Below are 14,248 nucleotides of genomic sequence, written 5' to 3' on the forward strand. Positions count from 1 at the left end.
CGGCAATCAGATACATATCCAACTACTTTTAAAAGCCTGCCCTCAAAAAAATGGCAGAAATGCTCTTGAATCCATTAAGGTCCCTTTGTGATCCTGTCTTATGTAATGGAGGGTACGGGTACTTCAAAATGGTACTCTATTCCCTGCATAGTGCACTACTTTTGACCAGGGCCCCTATGAGCCGTATAGGGAAGAGGGTGCCATTTGTAACTTTAAAAAAAGAGCTGCCTGAGCCGTATCTAGCTGCAAAGTCAGTGACAAAATGTTCTGTGTTTGTACTATGTGTACGGATTCATTTTTGAACGCTTTTTCTACTTGAGTGAATGACTGATTGCAGTCCATGCATTGTGTTGCCTTTTTTGTAAAGTGGGCTGAGATGAGAAATAGACATAAGAGTAGGAGGACTTGAAAGCACAGAGGCATTTAAAGTCCCCGGGGACAACACTATACAGTTTTCATTCATCCAGGGGGGAGTTTTTCGTTCAAAACAAACAATTTTACTCACAGTAGTTTACCTTTCCGACATTTGTCAGAAGGACTCAGTTGCCTCGTGTTAAAAGAGAAAGCGTCTGCGGGGTTGAATCTGCATCAATTCCCTTTAGTAGTCCCTTCCATATGCTGTTGATGACATCTCAAATGGCACCTTGTTCTATATATAGTAGGGCCCCTTATCAAATCAATCTAGTTTTTGTATTTTGTATTTTTTAAGGATCCCCATTAGCTGCTGCCTCTTCCTGGGGTCCAAAAAAAAACATTTTTAAGGCACTTACATGACATATAAAACAGTACATCATATAACATTATTACACCACATCTACAATACAACATGTATAATACCACCATACAACAATAATACAATATACATGTGTGTGTTGGCGTTAGTGTGTGTGTGTCTGTACCTTTGTGTGTCTCTCTTCCCAGTCCCTCCGTTCCATAAGGGGTATTTTTACCTGCTTTTAAAATCTGAGTCTGCTACTTGCATCAGTTACAGTACCTGATGTGGAATAGAGTTCCATGTAATCATGGTTCTATGTAGTACTGTGCGCCTCCCATAGTCTGTTCTGGACTTGGGGACTGTGAAGAGACCTTTGGAGTCATGTCTTGTGTGGTATGGATGGGTGTCTGAGCTGTGTGCTGGTATTTTAAACAGACAGCTCTGTCACGTTCTGACCCTAGTTCTTGTGTTATTTCTTTGTTTTAGTTGGTCAGGACGTGAGTTGGGTGGGTATTCTATGTTTTGTGTTTCTAGGTTGGGTTTCTTGTTTGGCCTGATATGGTTCTCAATCAGAGGCAGGTGTTAGTCATAGTCTCTGATTGGGAACCATATTTAGGTAGCCTGTTTTCTGTTGGGGTTAGTGGGTGGTTATTTTCAGTCTTTGTGTGTCTGCACCAGATAGAACTGTTTCGGTTGTCACTTTGTTGTTCTGTATTTTTGAAGTGGAGGAGCTAGCATGGCAGCACGGATGGAAGCCCGAGAGGCAGCCCCAAAAATGTCTTGAGGGGGGGGGGGGGCACAGGGAGAGTGTGGCAGAGTCAGACCTGAGCCAACTCCCCCTGTTTACCGTAAGGAGCCAAGGATGGAACCAGAGCCGGTCAGGGCGGTGTTGGAGGTGAGCGAAGCAGAGACAGTGAAGGAGTTAATGGGGAAATTGAAGGAGAGAGTTATGAGGGGGGTGCTGTGTTGGTGCATGAGGCACGACATCCGCCCGACAGAGGGTGTCGGGGATTTGATGTCACTGACATTTGATGTCAGCTCTCCATACTCGTCCTGAGGTGCGTGCTAGTCGTCTGGTGAAGACTGTGCCAGCCTCACGCACCAGGCCTCCTGTGCACCTCCCTAGCCCTGCACGTCCTGTGCCAGCTCAGCGCTACAGCGCTCCTAGCCGTGCTAACCGCGGCGGATGTTGTACTGGTCAGGCACCGTGTTATGCGATGGAAAAGTGCCCAGTACGCGTGCTTAGCCCGGTGCGCTACATCCCAGCTCCCCACATCTGCCGGGCTAGGGTGAAGATCCAGCCAGGGCGGATGGTGCCAGCCCTGCTCTCCAGATCTCCAGTGTGCCTTCTCGGTCCGGTTAACCCATTGTTCCTAGGCCGTCATTGAAAATAAGAATTTGTTCTTAACTGACTTGCCTAGTTAAATAAAGGTAAAGTATAAAAAAATAGATTGCCGGTCGGGGTGGGTCAGGAGCCAGTTTACACACTCCCAGGAATGTCATACATGATGGATCATTAGCTTCCCTACAGAAAAAGCACATCTAGATGACCGGGCGGGGTGGATCAGGAGCCAGAGACATCAGTGGGTTCAAACTGTAGAAATGTATCAAACCAGTGTGGTTGTACACTCTCCTCAAATGCATGGTATTTTTTCACTGCAATAACTGTTAACTTTTTATGGCTGCAGGGGCAAGGTGTCAACAGACTTCAGACATAGTTTCAGGTTTTTATTTTGAAAAATGAGCCAGAACGATAACATCGCATCAAGTGGTCACATGAGTTTTGCTCCAGAGTTTGGATAGGTATTGCTTTTCCCTCTCCTACTGTGAAAGACATTTGCGGTTGATATATTATCGATTATATATTTTAAAAACAACCTGAGGATTGATTATAAAAAACGTTTGACATGTTTCTGTGGACATTATGGAAACTATTTGGAATTTGTCTGCGTTGTCGTGACTGCTCTTTCCTGTGGATTTCTGAACATAACGCGACAAACAAACGGAGGTATTTTGGATATAAACTAATCTTTATGGAACAAAAGGAACATGTGTTGTGTAACTGGGAGTCTCATGAGTGAAAACATCCAAAGATCATCAGAGGTAAACAATTCCTTTGATTACTTTGCTGATTTTCATGACCGAGCTACCTGATGCTAAGTGTAGTTATTGTGCGATCGATAAACTTACACAAACGCTTTGATTGCTTTTGCTGTAAAGCATCATTTCAAAATCTGACACGACAGGTGGATTAACAAAAGGCTAAGCTGTGTTTTCCTATATTGCACTTGTGATTTCATGAATATAAATATTTACAGTCATATTTATTGTATATAGCGCTATGCTATTCAATGGTTGTTGATGACACTTATCCCGATATCAGGATTGCAGCCATAACAAGTTAATTGGACACTGCAGTTAGATTAACACATATTAAAGCTGTCTGCCTAAATAAGACATGTCTATGACCCGGAAAGTTGTATACAACGTCATTCTAGTCACATTAGCAGACTTTAGTCCCGGTTTAGCGACACGTAAAGGTAAACAAAAAGTAAAGGGTCTAGACAGCTGCCCTGTGGAATTCCTGATTCTACCTGGATTATGTTGGAGAGGCTTCCATTAAAGAACACCCTCTGTGTTCTGTTAGACAGGTAACTATTTATCCACAATAGAGCAGGGGGGTGTAAAGCCGCAACGCATACATTTTTCCAGCAGCACACTATGATCGATAACGTCAAAAGGTACACTGAAGTCTAAAAAAACAGCCCCCACAATCATTTTTATCATTACTTTCTCTCGGCCAATCATCAGTTATTTGTGTAAGTGCTGTGGTTGTTGAATGTCTTTCCTTATAAGCGTGCTGAAAGACTGTTGTCAATTTGTTTACAGTAGAACAACATTGTATCTGGATTAAACACAATCACTTCCATAAGTTTACTAAGGGTTGGTAACAGGCTGATTGGTCGGCTGTTTGAGGCAAATAAAGGGGGCTTTACTAGCGGAATGATTTTTGCTTCCCTCCAGGCCTGAGGGCACACACTTTCTAGTAGGCTTAAATTGAAGATGTGGTAAATAGGAGTAGGAAAAAGTAGTGCACTATACAAGGAATAGGGTGCCATTTGGGACTCATGTCACTGCATACGACTCCTTAGATGGGCCGCCGTATACCACCTCATGATATATATATATGGTAATACGCTGTCTGAAAATGGCATATATATATATAGATATATATGCCATTTTCAGACAGCGTATTACCATATTGCTCATACACATTTTGTAAACACAAGAGCACCCTCAGTGTAGCAGGGTATTGAATAGAGACAATGACATGTTTCCCTGTACAATACTGCCCAGAATACATACCTATGTGTGGAGATGTGTTTTCCCATGTAATCCCTATTGACTTTTGCTTTGGTAAGCTTGACTCCACTTTGGAAAACAAACACACAGAGAGAACAGGAGAAGCGCATACAAGGGGGGACATTTATATCTCACGGAGAGGACAAAGACGGCAGCACACTGTGTGTTTGTGTGTGTGTGTGTGTGTGTAAGCTCCACATCTCCCTGCCAGTGAGATGTATTACAGAGCCAAGCCTTCTCAGCAGTGCAGCAAGATAAGTGGTGTTCAGTGACTCTTGTTCATCGACAAAAAAATGGCCTCTTCTGTTCACCGTGAAAAGCGAAATACTGTTACAATTGTTTACATTTGCAGTTTCACATTCAAATTGTGTTTTCACATTGTTCTAACATTTTCACATGCAAAACTAGATTACAATTAGAGAGTTTACATGTTAAAACCACCTTTTCAAGGGACAATACCAGTATCGCATTATTCGTTAGTAGCCTGGTTAAAGAAATGTAAAAAAAATAATAAATAATAATCTTTAAGTAAACAAACATCAAATGTTTTCTTTACTTCTTTAAGTAAACAAACATCATTACGTTGTCATCCAGAGTCACGTAATTATTTTCCAAACTATAGAACACAATGTTTTATATACAGCAAGTTTTTAAAGGACCAGACGTGTTGTATTGTGGTTGGATTGACATACATGTACTGTATACTTAGTGAGGCATTCACAGTGTTTTCTTCTTCTCTCCTCTTCTTCGTTGGTCCGTGACCGATGGAAGAACAGAGAATCCTTACGTTTCATCGTTTTCCGGTTTGTACGCACGGTTACATTTTCTAAATCTAGAAATAACACGTTTAACTGAACTATGCAGATTTTTTTGGTAAATTTTGATGTGTCATTCAAATGTTTTGACTAAGTGAAAAGATTATTAAGACTAGTTGAGTATCTGGAGCATCACCATTTGTGGGTTCGATTACAGGCTCAAAATGGCCAGAAACAAATAACTTTCTTCTGAAACTCGTCAGTCTATTCTTGTTGAATTGAGCAGTCAAATTTTTTGAGACTGAGATAAATTGATAATATACTGTACATCGGAAGAGAGACACTGGTCTTCATGATCAATACATGATCAATACACTGGTGTCCTCCCGGGTTACAAAGAACACCTGAAACATTGGGAAACCACATGTCTGAGTCACGTGGGAAAAAATCCATGATCTAAACTTCACACAATGTCCGAAAACCTGACTCATTTGTTCATATACGTATGTGTGTTTTATACGTGTCTGAAAAACAAACATGAACATTTGATCTGTAAGGGGCTGTTAGAGTGTACGGTAACATTTACTGATGAGATCTCAGTGGGGTCCAAAATGGCACCCTATTCACTATATTGTCATAGAGCTCTGGTCAAAATTAGTGCACTATATAGGGGAAAAGGATGCCATTTGAGACATTACTGGTAAAGCCAGGATCAAATACAGCAGTACAGCCAGGATCAACACAGAGCAGTAAAGCCAGGATCAACACAGAGCATTACAGCCAGGATCAACACAGAGCATTACAGCCAGGAGCAACACAGAGCATTACAGCCAGGATCAACACAGAGCATTACAGCCAGGAGCAACACAGAGCATTACAGCCAGGAGCAACACAGAGCATTACAGCCAGGAGCAACACAGAGCATTACAGCCAGGAGCAACACAGAGCATTACAGCCAGGAGCAACACAGAGCATTACAGCCAGGAGCAACACAGAGCATTACAGCCAGGAGCAACACAGAGCATTACAGCCAGGAGCAACACAGAGCATTACAGCCAGGAGCAAACACAGAGCATTACAGCCAGGATCAACACAAAGCATTACAGCCAGGATCAACACAGAGCATTACAGCCAGGATCAACACAGAGCATTACAGCCAGGAGCAACACAGAGCATTACAGCCAGGATCAACACAGAGCATTATAGCCAGGAGCAACACAGAGCATTACAGCCAGGATCAACACAGAGCATTACAGCCAGGATCAACACAGAGCATTACAGCCAGGATCAACACAGAGCATTACAGCCAGGATCAACACAGAGCATTACAGCCAGGATCAACACAGAGCATTACAGCCAGGATCAACACAGAGCATTACAGCCAGGATCAACACAGAGCATTACAGCCAGGATCAACACAGAGCATTACAGCCAGGATCAACACAGAGCATTACAGCCAGGATCAACACAGAGCATTACAGCCAGGAGCAACACAGAGCATTACAGCCAGGAGCAACACAGAGCATTACAGCCAGGAGCAACACAGAGCATTACAGCCAGGATCAACACAGAGCATTACAGCCAGGATCAACACAGAGCATTACAGCCAGGAGCAACACAGAGCATTACAGCCAGGATCAACACAGAGCATTACAGCCAGGATCAACACAGAGCATTACAGCCAGGATCAACACAGAGCATTACAGCCAGGATCAACACAGAGCATTACAGCCAGGATCAACACAGAGCATTACAGCCAGGATCAACACAGAGCATTACAGCCAGGATCAACACAGAGCATTACAGCCAGGATCAACACAGAGCATTACAGCCAGGATCAACACAGAGCATTACAGCCAGGATCAACACAGAGCATTACAGCCAGGAGCAACACAGAGCATTACAGCCAGGAGCAAACACAGAGCATTACAGCCAGGAGCAACACAGAGCATTACAGCCAGGAGCAACACAGAGCATTACAGCCAGGAGCAACACAGAGCATTACAGCCAGGAGCAACACAGAGCATTACAGCCAGGAGCAACACAGAGCATTACAGCCAGGAGCAACACACCAGAGGCCCCTGGTCAATCTTTCTTGGTCAGACATGAAAACATAAAAACATATCTTCTAGCTGGGATATGCCTTTGGATTCATTGAGGCAATAATGCATTGTTACAGTTAATTGTGAGGAAGACAACTCTCCTCTTTTTTGTGCCTCTCTCTCTTTCTAACTCTCTCTTTCTGTCAGTTTCATTCTATTTCTATCCCCTGTTGTTGTTGTTTCTTGCAAAAAGATAAGAAAAGATACGAACTGTGAATTTAACTACGCCATCTTTAAAGTGGCTATCGTTTTGACACAGATAAAATAAGGGGAAAGTGGATTTGGGAAAAAGACAGGTCTGTACCGCTGCTGTTGGTTGGTTTCTTTCTTTAAATGTAAATGTGAGTTCATGAACCACAGTTTCTTCCTCTGTAGCTCTACCGAGTCTTCTGTGGTCTGTCGCTCCAGGCTTCAAACTGCTACTCTGCCTGTAGTTTCTGTATCCATCCCAAATGGCTCCCTGTTCCCTATAATGTACAACTCCAGGGCCCATAAGGCTTTAGTCAAAAAGTAGTGCACTATACAAGGAATAGGGTGCCATTTGGGCCACGGAGATTTGTCTTCCTTGTTCAGCAACCCGAGGACCTGATTACTACTGAAGACTTGACAGAAAGAAAATGGTGGATAAAAACACAATGCTAAAACGGACCAGAATCCCTCGTCTTGGTCTCTATGATACTGGTCAATATTTCAGCTTCTTGAATTAATCTATCCCTCAATCCCATCCCAATTTCATGACACATACTACATAATTACATATTATTACATTGTCACTGACACACACAAAAAAAAATGGACGCTACATGACTCATTAAGCAGCATTGCAAGATCTGGTTGTCTCTGTACTTGTTGCCAGGAACCCAGTCTTGGTCCTGTCTCTCCAGGGAGACCGTAGTTAGCTGGTTGTGGAGGTTGTGTGTGTTTGTTTGTGTCAGAGCTCAGGAAAAACTTCCCCAGGGAAGGACCAGACTGGGAAGGTGGAGCCTTCCCGCCCGAGGACTGTTTCTGAAGGTGTGTGGGTGTGTGTGTCTGTGTGTCTGTCTGTGTGTGTGTGTGTGTGTGTGTGTGTGCGTGCGTGCGTGTGAGCAAAGGGAAAAGGAGGGACCAGCCTGTTTTTCCAAAAATTGCATTCGGTCATTAGCGAATGTTCCGGGGGAAATGTAGAGATGGCTGTGGATCAACATCATAATAAGGCACATCTGAAATCACTGCTCTGGAAAATTACCTCTCCTGTCTGTTTTTTTCGTGCCAAGACCGGGGAGGTTTCTAAGTGTCTGTTTCTGATCAAACATGCGTGACAGGTTGTCTTCAAAGCTCAGACAAGGTGAGTGAGAAAGACTGACAGAACAGGGTAGAGCTGATGTAGGATCGCTGAATCACACACCCCAGAGGAACACAAACACACACACAAATGAACACAGACACAAACATACACACCAGAGAAAACCTCACACTCCGTGAAGTCACTGTTGCCAATCCTTTTGTTGTTGTTGTTTTTTCCTCCCACTATTCTCCATCACTTCATAAAGGGACACAAAGGAAGCTTGTTTAAACTATGACAAATAGATTAGAGTCACATGTATTCTTTGGTTTTATCCAATCATTCAATTATTAGTAAGAGATGGTATAACCATTTCCCTCGTGTTGCTTTATTCTGTTTTATCCGTTGAGATGATTTGAATTGTTATTGAAAGCTGTTAAACAGTGAGGTCTACTAAGGTCATTACAGAAAACACCAGACTGATACCTATATCGGGATTATTTGTGAGGGTAACATCGAGGAGAGTAGCCTTTTCTGGGTGTTTGGAGTCATACCTTGTGTGGGATTGGTAATAATCTGAGAGATTTAGGGAGTCCTATTGCTTTAGGACTTGGTCAGGTGGTTTTATGCATGTCCCAGTTTAGCAGGACACATTCAGACTTAGTGTAAGGGGCCAGGAGAGAGCTTAAGGCATGTAGAGGTCATATAGGGAATGTAGAGGTCATATAGGGCATGATTAGGTCATATAGGGCAGGTAGAGGTCATATAGGGCAGGTAGAGGTCATATAGGGCAGGTAGAGGTCATATAGGGCATGTAGAGGTCATATAGGGCATGTACAGGTCATATAGGGCATGTAGAGGTCATATAGGGCATGTAGAGGTCATATAGGGCAGGCAGAGGTCATATAGGGCATGTAGAGGTCATATAGGACAGGTAGAGGTCATATAGGGCAGGTAGAGGTCATATAGGGCAGGTAGAGGTCATGTAGGGCATGTAGAGGTCATAGGGCATGTCGAGTTCATGTAGGGCATGTAGAGAGCATGTAGGGCATGTAGAGGTCATGTAGGGCATGTAGAGGTCATGTAGGGCATGTAGAGGTCATGTAGGGCATGTAGAGGTCATGTAGGGCATGTAGAGATCATGTAGGACATGTAGAGGTCATGTAGGACATGTAGAGGTCATGTAGGGCATGTAGGGCATGTAGAGGGCATGTAGGGCACATAGAGGTCATGTAGGACACGTAGAGGTCATGTAGGACACGTAGAGGTTATGTAGGACATGTAGAGGTCATGTTGGGCATGTAGGGCATGTAGAGGTCATGTAGGACATGTAGAGGTCATGTAGGACATATAGAGATCATGTAGGACATGTGCAGGTCATGTAGGGCATGTAGAGGTCATGTAGGGCATGTAGAGGTCATGTAGGACATGTACAGGTCCTGTAGGACATGTAGAGGTAATGTAGGACATGTACAGGTCCTGTAGGACATGTAGAGGTCATGTAGGACATGTAGGGCATGTAGAGGTCATGTAGGGCATGTAGAGGTAGGACATGTAGGACATGTAGAGGTCCTGTAGGACATGTACAGGTCATGTAGGGCATGTAGGGCATGTAGAGGTCATGTAGGGCATGTACAGGTCATGTAGGGCATGTAGGGCATGTAGAGGTCATGTAGGGCATGTAGAGGTCATGTATGGCATGTAGAGGTCATGTAGGGCATGTAGGGCATGTAGAGGTCCTGTAGGGCATGTACAGGTCATGTAGGGCATGTAGGGCATGTAGAGGTCATGTAGGGCATGTAGAGGTCATGTAGGGCAGAAACAAATACATTATGGAGAATAAGGAGTCACTTGGGACACAACCTTAATGGATTACCAATCCAGGATATTTTGGTGACATTACACATCCGTTCAAATCAAATCAAGGTTATTTATCCCGTGCGCCGAATACAACAGGTGTAGTACAGGCCCCTTAACCAACAGTGCGATTTTTATGTTTAAAAAAATAAGCATTAGGTGAACAATAGATAAGTAAAGAAATGAAAACAACAGTGAAAAGACAGTGACAAATAACTGTCATTTCAAAGTGACACTTGTCTTGTGTTCCAAAGGGCACCTAGACATATAATTGTGGGAATTGTGGGATGAAACCCCAAAAATGATGTGTCCCCTTAAAGAGTACATAGGAAACAAACACACGAGACTCCAATGATAACAAAAGCAGAGTCATCTGACTCGTCCAACAATTTAGCCTTTTCTAGAACATGTAATAAAGACAGGTTAATAAATTGACTAACTGTTGTTTTAAATAGAGTGAAAAACAACAACCCAGTAACATTCATTTACAGATGAATGCAGTTAGAGTCATTCTTCTAGTTTATGGCGTCTTGATAACAGGCCAAAGTTTAAATAAACCCGTTTTCAGCATGCTAACTTGGTGGTGTGTCATCACTCAGTACAGCGCTTTTGCAGTTCCTCTGTCTGCAATGCAGTCACCTTTTCTACCATTTAAAGTAAACAAGATTGAGCAGCGATATAGTGTTGTTTTACCTGAGGCAAGACTCTCCCAGGGGTTTGTCTCTGTGACTGACGGTTAGAGTCAGAAAGAGCTTGAATCATTTTCCCTGACAGCTAAATTTAGTTGAGCAGCACAGAGACAGTGGGTGGACATGTCCCTGTAACAGGAAGGAAGGCAGAGCGATTCAATGAGATAACAGGAAAGCAGTTAGACACACACACACAGTGAGTCATGGTATCAAACCCTCCCCATGTGAGTCATGGTATCAAACCCTCCCCATGTGAGTCATGGTATCAAACCCTCCCAGTGTGAGTCATAGTATCAAACCCTCCCAGTGTGAGTCATGGTATCAAACCCTCCCAGTGTGAGTCATGGTATCAAACCCTCCCCATGTGAGTCATGGTATCAAACCCTCCCCATGTGAGTCATGGTATCAAACCCTCCCAGTGTGAGTCATAGTATCAAACCCTCCCAGTGTGAGTCATGGTATCAAACCCTCCCAGTGTGAGTCATGGTATCAAACCCTCCCCATGTGAGTCATGGTATCAAACCCTCCCCATGTGAGTCATGGTATCAAACCCTCCCAGTGTGAGTCATAGTATCAAACCCTCCCAGTGTGAGTCATGGTATCAAACCATCCCAGTGTGAGTCATGGTATCAAACCCTCCCCATGTGAGTCATGGTATCAACCCTCCCCATGTGAGTCATGGTATCAAACCCTCCCAGTGTGAGTCATAGTATCAAACCCTCCCAGTGTGAGTCATGGTATCAAACCCTCCCAGTGTGAGTCAGGGTGTCAAACCCTCCCAGTGTGAGTCATGGTATCACACCCTCCCAGTGTGAGTCATAGTATCACACCCTCCCCATGTGAGTCATGGTATCACACTCTCCCAGTGTGAGTCATGGTATCAAACCCTCCCAGTGTGAGTCATAGTATCACACCCTCCCAGTGTGATTAATATCTGAAGGCCCTGTATTTGGTGTGATACTTGCTTGTTTCATTTAGCACACTGGGAGGGTGTGATACTATGACTCACACTGGGAGGGTTTGATACCATTACTCACACTGGGAGGGTTTGATACCATGACTCACACTGGGAGGGTGTGATACCATGACTCACACTGGGAGGGTGTGATACTATGACTCACACTGGGAGGGTGTGATACTATGACTCACATTGGGAGGGTTTGATACCATGACTCACACTGGGAGGGTTTGATACTATGACTCACACTGGGAGGGTTTGATACCATGACTCACACTGGGAGGGTTTGATACTATGACTCACACTGGGAGGGTTTGATACCATTACTCACACTGGGAGGGTTTGATACTATGACTCACACTGGGAGGGTTTGATACTATGACTCACACTGGGAGGGTGTGATACTATGACTCACATTGGGAGGGTTTGATACCATGACTCACACTGGGAGGGTGTGATACTATGACTCACACTGGGAGGGTGTGATACTATGACTCACACTGGGAGGGTTTGATACTATGACTCACACTGGGAGGGTGTGATACTATGACTCACACTGGGAGGGTTTGATACTATGACTCACACTGGGAGGGTTTGATACCATGACTCACACTGGGAGGGTGTGATACTATGACTCACACTGGGAGGGTTTGATACCATGACTCACACTGGGAGGGTTTGATACCATGACTCACACTGGGAGGGTTTGATACTATGACTCACACTGGGAGGGTGTGATACTATGACTCACATTGGGAGGGTTTGATACCATGACTCACACTGGGAGGGTTTGATACTATGACTCACACTGGGAGGGTTTGATACTATGACTCACACTGGGAGGGTTTGATACTATGACTCACACTGGGAGGGTTTGATACCATGACTCACACTGGGAGGGTTTGATACCATGACTCACACTGGGAGGGTTTGATACTATGACTCACACTGGGAGGGTTTGATACTATGACTCACACTGGGAGGGTTTGATACTATGACTCACATTGGGAGGGTTTGATACCATGACTCACATGGGGAGGGTTGATACTATGACTCACCATGTAATGGTTAAGGACTGGGGAGTTTTTCATAATAAAAAATAAACAGAATAGAGCTAAACACAGGCAATATTGTAGAGGATAACCTGGTTCTATTTGCTTTCCACCAGACATTGGGAGATGAATTCACCTTTCAGCTGGACAATAACCTTAAACACACAATGTCAAATCTACACTAAGGGAGTTGCTTACCAAGAAGACAGTGAATGTTCCTGCGTGGCCGAGTTACAATGGTTTGTCTAGCAACGATCAACAACCAATTTGACAGAGCAGAGAAGAATTTTGAAATATAATAAATGGGCAAATGTTGCACAGTCCAGTTGTGGAAATGCTCACGGGTGTAACAAAATAAAATATGAAATAAGTGGCGACTGAACCCTATTATAACTACTTTCTGAAGGCACTGTAAGTATGGAATGCCATACAACTCTCCTTCCGTGGCCTCCAATTGCTCTTAAATACAAGTAAAACTAAATGCATGCTCTTCAACCGATCGCTACCTGCACCTACCCGCCTGTCCAACATCACTACTCTGGACGGCTCTGACTTAGAATACGTGGACAACTACAAATACTTAGGTGTCTGGTTAGACTGTAAACTCTCCTTCCAGACCCACATCAAACATCTCCAATCCAAAGTTAAATCTAGAATTGGCTTCCTATTTCGCAACAAAGCATCCTTCACTCATGCTGCCAAACATACCCTTGTAAAACTGACCATCCTACCAATCCTCGACTTTGGCGATGTCATTTACAAAATAGCCTCCAATACCCTACTCAACAAATTGGATGCAGTCTATCACAGTGCAATCCGTTTTATCACCAAAGCCCCATATACTACCCACCATTGCGACCTGTACGCTCTCGTTGGCTGGCCCTCGCTTCATACTCGTCGCCAAACCCACTGGCTCCATGTCATCTACAAGACCCTGCTAGGTAAAGTCCCCCCTTATCTCAGCTCGCTGGTCACCATAGCATCTCCCACCTGTAGCACACGCTCCAGCAGGTATATCTCTCTAGTCACCCCCAAGACCAATTCTTTCTTTGGCCGCCTCTCCTTCCAGTTCTCTGCTGCCAATGACTGGAACGAACTACAAAAATCTCTGAAACTGGAAACACTTATCTCCCTCACTAGCTTTAAGCACCAACTGTCAGAGCAGCTCACAGATTACTGCACCTGTACATAGCCCACCTATAATTTAGCCCAAACAACTACCTCTTTCCCAACTGTATTTAATTTTTATTTATTTATTTATTTTGCTCCTTTGCACCCCATTATTTTTTTATTTCTACTTTGCACATTCTTCCATTGCAAAACTACCATTCCAGTATTTTACTTGCTATATTGTATTTACTTTGCCATCAAGGCCTTTTTTTGCCTTTACCTCCCTTCTCACCTCATTTGCTCACATTGTATATAGACTTGTTTATACTGCATTATTGACTGTATGTTTGTTTTTACTCCATGTGTAACTCTGTGTCGTTTTATCT

The sequence above is a fragment of the Oncorhynchus kisutch genome, linkage group LG19 (genome assembly GCF_002021735.2).
Source record: "Oncorhynchus kisutch isolate 150728-3 linkage group LG19, Okis_V2, whole genome shotgun sequence".
NCBI lineage: Eukaryota > Metazoa > Chordata > Actinopteri > Salmoniformes > Salmonidae > Oncorhynchus > Oncorhynchus kisutch.